Source organism: Gossypium arboreum, chromosome 10 (assembly GCF_025698485.1).
Source record: "Gossypium arboreum isolate Shixiya-1 chromosome 10, ASM2569848v2, whole genome shotgun sequence".
In the NCBI taxonomy this organism is placed as follows: Eukaryota; Viridiplantae; Streptophyta; class Magnoliopsida; order Malvales; family Malvaceae; genus Gossypium; species Gossypium arboreum.
Window position 1 is genome coordinate 61,234,991 of NC_069079.1, and position 8,577 is coordinate 61,243,567.

The following is an 8,577-nucleotide window of genomic DNA, read 5'->3' on the forward strand; positions in this document are numbered from 1 at the left end:
CTTCAATTTCTCTGTTAGATAATAGAAAGATAGTAATCACTTGTACTTTTAGTCCTTGTGGGAATGATATCTTTACTTAACGTAGCTATACTATTTATCGATAGGTGCACTTGCCTTTGTCATATTTTTAGTTACTTTCGTGGACATCAAGTTTTTGGCGCCATTGCCAGGGATTGAATATTAGGAAAACATTATTTCTATTAATTTAGCCACTACAGTCATACCTTCTTTTTTAGGAAAAACCTGGACAGGACTCACTCAAGCACTATTAGAAATAGGGTAAACAACCCCAGCATCTAGAAGTTTAATTACTTTAGCCTTGACAACTTCCTTCATGTTGGGATTTAGCCTTCTTTGTACTTGCACACCTGGCTTATACTCATCTTCCATTAAAAAATTAATGGGTGCAAAAAGAACGCCTGATCCCTCTAATGTCTGAAATTTTCTTGGCTATAGCTCTTTTGTATTCCTTTAACACTTGCAGTAACTCATCTTTCTCATTCGGCTTCAAATTTGAAGCAATAATCATCGAAAATGTAGAATATTTCCCAAGGAATGCATATTCCAAATGGTTTGGCAATTATTTTAGTTCCAATTTGGGAGGTTCTTCAATAGAGGGCTTTAATTTATGTTCTTTACTTACCTCAATGGCCTCATAATTTTTCTGTCTCAATGGAGACTTATTAGTATCTAGGTCAATTTTCATCTCATTTATCGCATCATTATCTTCATTGACCTCCTCTCATTGAACAAGACACAGTTCCAATGTGTCCTTATGAACAATTTCCTGGAAATAATCTTGAATAGCATGATCAATAAAATCGATAAAGTAATAGGAATCATCTTGCTCTCTAGAAAATCTCATGGCATCATAAATTTAAAAAAATGATCTCATCATCACCTACCCTAAGCACAAGTTTACCATTACCCATATCAATTATAGCTCTAGCAGTGGCTAAAAAGGGTCGACCTAAAATTAAAGGCACCTCAATGTCATCATCCATGTCAAGTATAACAAAATCAACAGGGAAAATGAATTTTTCTACTTTAACAAGTACATCTTCAATAATACCCCTAGGATATATAACAGATCTATCAGTGGGTTTTGATTTCCCAAGACCAAGTTGCTTGAACATAAGGCATCAAATTAATACAAGCTGCCAAATCAGACAATGCTTTTTCAATGTTTAAAGTACCGATAAAATAAGGAATAGTAAAACTTTCTGGGTTTTTCAGCTTTGTGGGTAATTTATTTTAGAGAATGGCTAATCACTCCTCATTGAGTTCCACAATGGATAGCTCTTCAAACTTCCTTTTATTTATTAAAATCTCATTTAAAAAATTTGCTTATGTAGCCATCTGCAAAAAAGCTTCAACAAAAGGTAAGTTAATATGTAATTATTTAAAATGTTTAAGAAATTTACCAAATTGTTCATCCATGTGATCTTTCTTCAACTTTGTCGGGTATGGTATCAGTGGTTTGTATTCTTTAAGTACTAGTGTTTGAGTTTTTTTGGTTTTTGCCACCCCATCATCTTTCTTATTAGTTTTTTTGTTTTAGCTTCTTTTCGGGTTTAGACAACTCCTTCACATTCCTCAATGTAACTGCCTTAACATGCTCTTATGGGTTGGGTTCAGTACTACTAGGTAAGCTACCTTGTTGTCTTTCCGAAACCAGTTTAGCAAGTTGCCCAATCTGATATTCGAGCTCATGAATTGATGCTTGCTAATTTTTCAAAGCTGTCTGAGTGTTTTGATAACGAGTTTCTGACACCGAAATAAAATTAGCTAACATCTCTTCAAGGTTCGATTTTTTCTTATTGATAAGGTTGTTGAAAACTCGGAAGGGGTTGTGACCTTTGATTTTCTTGACCACCCCATGAGAAATTTGGATGTTTACTTCAACCTACATTATACATATTGCTATAAGGATTATTTTAAGATCTAGAATTATTACCCATGCTAGACTTGAAGGGTGAATATTTTGAATTAAGCATCATCGCTCCATTCGCATAGCACTGCATCACCTGATTCACCTGTTTAGACAAATTTAAACCATCAATTTTCTTACCAAGAGCTTCAAATTGATTAGCTAGCATATAGACTGCATCAATATTAAAAACTTTGGCTGCCTTGACAGGTTTTACTCTCATAACTTGCCACTGATAATTATTCAGTGTCATCTATTCAATAAATTCTTGAGCTGCCTCAGGTGTTTTGTTATTTAAAGTTCCACCAGCTATTGCATCAATCATTTGTCTAGTTGACGGGTTCAAACCATTGTAAAAAGTTTAAACTTGGATCCACAAAAGTAATCCATGGTGAGGACACCTTCTCAACAAATTCTTGCTTCTCTCCCATGTATCATAAAGAGTCTCAATATCAATTTGAACAGAGGAAGAGATGTCACTCCTCAACTTAGTTGTTTTAGCCGGTGAAAAATATTTTAACAAAAATTTTCCCGTCATCTGTGCCCAAGTAATGATAGAACCTCGTGGTAAAGAGTTTAACCACTATTTTGCCTTCCTCAGGTGTTTTCTTATTTAAAGTTCCACCACCTGCTGCATCGATCATCTATTTAGTTGACGGGTTCAAACCATTGTAAAAAGTTTAAACTTGGATCCACAAAAGTAATCCATGGTGAGGACACCTTCTCAACAAATTCTTGATTCTCTCCCATGTATCATAAAGAATCTCAATATCAATTTGAACAGAGGAAGAGATGTCACTCCTCAATGAGAATGGGAACAACCATAAGCGTATGGCATCATCAGGAACACCATTGATCTTGACAATGTCGCAAATCTCTAGAAAGTTAGCCAAATGAGCATTCGGATCTTCATCTTAGAAACCATCAAACTGAACATATTATTGCACCATTTGAATTGTGTTTGGTTTGATCTCAAAATTGTTTGCATTAACAATTGGCCTAACATGTAATGACCCGAAATTTAATATTACTGTTCTCATAAATTGGGTTCATAAATATTTATTAGAAATATTTACAAATGTTAGTTGAGTGATTAATTAGATTTTGGCTAGGTAATTAGCTTGAATTAAGGTTAATTTAGTGTAAGGACTAGATTGAATAAAGTGAAAAAATTTGAATTATAGAATAAAGAAAAATCAAGGGACTAAATTAGCAATTAAGCCATAGGTGCCAAATGTATCATAAAAATTAAATACATGTGTAATAAATACTATATATACATTTGTAATACATGTAAGTATTTACTTATTATTTAAGTTAATAATAATTATTACTAAAATATAATATAATAATATAATAAACATAACATAAAAGAAAATAAAATAAAGAAATAAAATAGAAGAAGAAACATAGAAAGAAACGAAAAGGGAGAAAGAAAGAAGGAAAAAAAAGAAAAGGGAAAAATGAGGTTTTAGGGTTTGAAGCTTAATTTGGTAAGTCAATTAAGTCCCTTTCTTTTAATTTTGATGTTTTAGAAACTTTAAAACGAAGTTTTGTTGAAATAAAGTTGAGGTTTTAGAGGTTTATAGGTTTTTAAGCATGGTTCATGTTGAATAAATTGTTGAATTAGGGATTTAATTGAATGAATAACAAGTTAGAATTGATTAAGGGATTAAATTGTAAAAAAAGCTATAAGTTTTATGTTAGAGGGACTAAATTGAAAGAAACTTGAGATTAGGGTTTTACTGTAATATCTTGAATTAGGGTCTAATCAGAATAGTGGTTTCGTGACCACAAATCCAAGATAGAAATAATTATTTTATAATTATTTTGATGTTTATGATATGATTGCATGATTGTGTGAAAATTTCGTGATGAAATCCTATGCCTAAAGTGCTTAAATTGAAATTAGGGACTAAATCGAATAATTTGCAAAACTTGCATTCTAGGAGTTTTTAGTATGAAATTGTTTTGGAATATTAATTAGGAGGTCTTAAATAGAAATTTGACCAATTTATAAGTCTATGGACAAAAATTGAACATGGATGGAATTTTTGGAAAGTTTAGTAGTAAGGGCATTTTGGCATTTAGTTATTAAAATGAATTAAAAACAAAATTAAAAGCCAATTTTTGTCCATCTTCTTCATTAGGCTGAAAATTCAAGGGTTCTCCATGGTTAGGGTTTGTTTCAACCTTTCAAGCTCCATAGTAAGTGATTCCAAGCCATGTTTTTAATGTTCTTTACGTTTTTAGAATCCCGGTAGCTCGATTAAGCTTATCTAGCAATAATTCAACCTAGGGTTCATATTTGGAAAAATAGCCATAGGTGAAATTTGTGTATTTTGGTGTTATATGATAGAATTTGAGATTTTAAATTATGTTAGACAACTTGTACTACTTGGTTTTAAGCGAAAACGAGTAAAAGGGCTTAATCGGTAAAAATACCTAATAGTCATAAGTACATGTTAGAGTGTGAATTTGATGTTGCTATAGAAGGGAAAAATGATCAGCATGTCATAAAACATAAGAATAAGGGATGAAGTTTAATTCCCGAGCCTAGGGGCAAAAGTGTAATTATGCAAAAGTTTAGGGGAAAAATGTAATTTTGCCAAAGTTCGTATTAAATGCTGTTTTGATGAATGTATGTATTAAATAAGATTAATTTGGCATTATAGATCAAGAGAAACGAGATTCAAGTCGCGATCGAGGGAAAAACAAAGTTTATGAAGAATAGGCTCGATTGCTAATAATTTTATACCGAGGTAAGTTCATGTGTAAATGTAGTAACATAATTGTCATTTTAAGAAATTTAATGTTGTTTATATGATATGATGCTGATTATTATCATGAAATATTATGCTTTGTGGTTATTGTTGAATAATATGTAATTATGTGAATTACTTGATGAGTATGAACTATCACCGAAGTATCGATTTCAATATTCCGTGGAAGATGGCAAAGATGTGTGATCGAGGAAAACGCCCGTTTGAACCTTAGGAATAGATTACAATACAAGTGACATGTCACTAGGATACTTGAGTTTCGAACTCGTTAAGTTGAGTCCGAGTTCGTGAGATGTAACTAGGCATCCGAGCTCGTTGAGTTGAGTCTGAGTTCACTTATGGATGCGAACGCCCGAGCTCGTTGAGTTGAGTCTGAGTTCACTTATGGGCGGGTTACATAGTAGCTCGGCTACATAAGTTCCGCAGGCTATTGAGTTTGTCTAGCTGCGGGTATGACACTTACGTTCATGAAATCCGTGTATTCGAATTATATTCTGATGTGCTCAACGGGTGAATCTTAAGTGAATAAGAAGAAGGACTAAAACGAAGGTGACATATCGGTAAGTGTGGTGAATGAGAAAATTTGATAGGTATGTGCTTAAACCCTCGGGTTGAAAACTTGGTATGATGAAATCGTAGGAAGATATTAAATGTAAATGAAACATGAATGTCTTGGTGTTGTTTATGCAAATGATGTTTTATGTGAGATTGTGTGATTATGTTACTTGCTATTTGCATGTGAACTTACTAAGCATTTGTGCTTACTCCCTCCTTTTCTTTCATTGTAGTTTTGACAAGCCGGCTTGAGAATCGGGATAGGTCGAAGACTCGTTCACACTATCCGAAGGCTTAAATTGGTAAAATGGCTTGTGTATTTTGAATGTGGCATGTATGGAAAAACACTCACTTTGTGTAATTGATCTTATGATATGGCTATGGTTTGGTAAGAAAAGGGTTTGTAAATGATTAGCCATTGGAATGGCCAATCTAAGTCATATTTGATGTTATGTATGTTTAAAATGCTATTTAGTCCATGAAAATCCTTAGTAAAGTGAAATTTGCCATAAAATAGAATCTGACAGCAGCAGTGATGTAAATTTGAAAAATCACTAAAAATAGTAGAAATGGAATTAAATGATGAGTAAGTTATTAAATTGAATCTTAATGAGTCTATTTTCATATGTATTGAACAAAACAGGTATATAAATTATATTTTATGAGATATTTGAATTTTTTTGAAACAGGTCCAGAGTGATTTCTGGATCCCCTGTTCTGACTTTAACAATTCATAATAAATTATACAAAAATAAATAGAAGTCATTATTTATATTTACAGATTTCTTATTGAGTCTAGTTTTAAGATAAACAAAATTCATAGTTATTGAAATTCTATACAGAGAGATATCTGATTCGTAATATACAGAGGTCAGAGCAGTCGAACCCTGAAACAGGGGAGAATTTAACTAATAAACTGTACTAATTGGCTAGACCAAAAATTCTAGAAAAAAATTAGTAAATAGATATATGAGTCTAGTTTCAAGGAAATTTTATGGAATTGGATTTTGAGTTTCGGAACTCGAGATATGAATTTTTAAGCGACTGTGATGCAGATTGCTAGCTTGACTAGAAATTTTAAAAATAAATTGTTTGAGCTGTTTAAATAATGAATTAAGTCTGTTAACACCTCGTGTTTGACTCTGGCGACGGTCTCGGGTACGGGGCATTACATTTACTATGAATATTTGATGGTTAGGGTGAATATGATAGGAAATTGAATAGAAATAATGTATGGGTTGAGTGATAAAAGTAAAAGAGTTAATTAGGATAAAATTGAAATTAAGGGTTGAATTAAATAGAAATTCAATTATTTATTGTGAGAATAAATGTTGTATTAATAGTGTAAATTGTTTAATTTCCATACCTAATGTAGTACCGGAGACTTCGATAAAGAAAAGAAAAGAGAAGGTTGACAAAGAGTAATCCGAGAATTACGGTTTGTATTTCTATAAACCAAACCTAATAATTAATTGTTGCTTTTATTATTTAATGTGTATGGTAAGTGAGATAGAAGTAAGAATTGCTATTTTTGTATTGGATCGAATTAAGTTATGAATATCGAATTGAAGTGTGAATTGATTGTTATCTAAAAATTGAAAGTGAATTGAACACCCTATTAACAGTATCGGGCTAAGTCGAATATAGTTGGCATGCCATAGGATTGGAAGTGTTCAGGGATACTCTGACCACGAGTTGATGAGGCACTATAAGTGTCATCTTGTTAATGTTACTTCGGTGTAAACCGATGAGGTACTGAGTGTCGTACTGTTACTATTTACTTCGGCAAAGCCAATGAGGCACTAAGTGCTGTACTGGTGTATTGCTTGGGTCTGTGTATCTGCCTAGGTCCTAGTTATGTTAATAGGGGTAAACTACTGTACTGAATAACTAAATGACTATACTATTGTACTTGATAAACCGTAATTTATGCATATTTTTATCCTATGCTTAGCCTATTTATGAATGGTTTCTCCTTAGATTTGATGAATTCGATGCTCCTAATCCTTTAATCTCATGTTTTATACTTAGGAGAGCATAGGAGAGTAAAAAGAGCGAGAAACGAGCAAAAAACAGAGAAAATAGACCCACGTCGGAAATCAACACATCCTGGACTTTCTCACACGGGCGTAACCCTTTGGCAGGATTAAAGCACGACTTATACGGGTATACTACACACCCGTGCCTGTTCAACAGCCTTGACCACGGGCTTGAGTAATTGCACACGGGCGTGTCCCTGCCGAGCCCAAGTATAACCCTATTCGAAAAATGCCAATTTTGGGGGCTCTTAGGCATTCTAAAGCCTATTTAAACACCCGAGGAGTCACTTAGAAGGGAGGACGCAGAGTAGGAAGCAAGGAACTACTCAAGGAAAGCCGATTGATCCATCTCAGAAGTCGGATTCATCATCAAGACTGAAGATCTCCCTTCAAGTTCCTTTAGGAGTTTTGGGTTTTCTTATGTTTTGTTATCTTGATGCTTTTGAGATGTTTTCTTTCATAAGTATGAATTAAACCTCCTAAATACCTAAGGGGAATGAAACCTAAGATGGATCTTGTTATCATTATTTGAATTGTATGATAAATATTTGACTTGTTCTTAATTATGTGTTCTTAATTCTTGTTTTGATATTCCAGGAAATTGATTCAAGTTAAGCTCTTATTCAGAGGAAGAATAGAACCTGTCTAAGAGTAAATTTGTCATAATTAAGCGGAGTTGATTGCACGCCTAGAGATAGGGTGATAAGATTTTTCTGGATTAAGGTGAAACCTAATAAAGGAATCCATAGATCGAGTTAATACAATTCTAGGGTGTTAATTAGAAAGAGATTTCAATTATTCAACCTAGGGTTAGATGTTATTAGTCTCGAGAGAGATAATAATATCACTTAGGGATTTCTACAGATCAAGTTAAATGAATAAATCGTCTGATTCAGAGTCAAATAAAAAGTGAAGTCTAGGTGGATTTTTCCCTAGGTATTGTCTTAATCAATCGAATTTTCCCAAAAGTATTTTCCTAAATTTTCTTTCTGTGCAAGCTTAGTTAATAATTAGTTTAGATAACCAAACCTCTTAATTTTTAGGCTAGATAATAAAAAAGGAAGTAAATACTAGTACTCGTAGTTCCTTTGGGTTCGACAATCCGGTCTTGCTGAACTATACTACTGTTCGATAGGTACACTTGCCTTAAACGTGATAATAAGTTAGTCTCAAGAACGATTCATTCATAAATCTTTAAAACCTGTCACGAATATCACGTATCGAGTTTTTGGCGCCGTTTCTGGGGAACTAGGATATTAGGAACACCTGA

At 33.2% G+C, this 8,577-nt stretch overlaps 2 non-coding genes across 2 annotated transcripts; both read left to right on the forward strand.

The window, feature by feature from the left end:
* The first annotated feature begins 2,313 nt into the window (after nucleotides 1-2,313).
* On the forward strand, nucleotides 2,314-2,420 carry LOC128282734 (small nucleolar RNA R71). The gene has a single exon (XR_008273089.1). It is a non-coding gene; the product is annotated as a small nucleolar RNA R71 (small nucleolar RNA).
* Nucleotides 2,421-2,632: 212 nt separating this feature from the next.
* Nucleotides 2,633-2,743, forward strand: LOC128283161 (small nucleolar RNA R71). The gene has a single exon (XR_008273502.1). It is a non-coding gene; the product is annotated as a small nucleolar RNA R71 (small nucleolar RNA).
* Nucleotides 2,744-8,577: the final 5,834 nt, after the last annotated feature.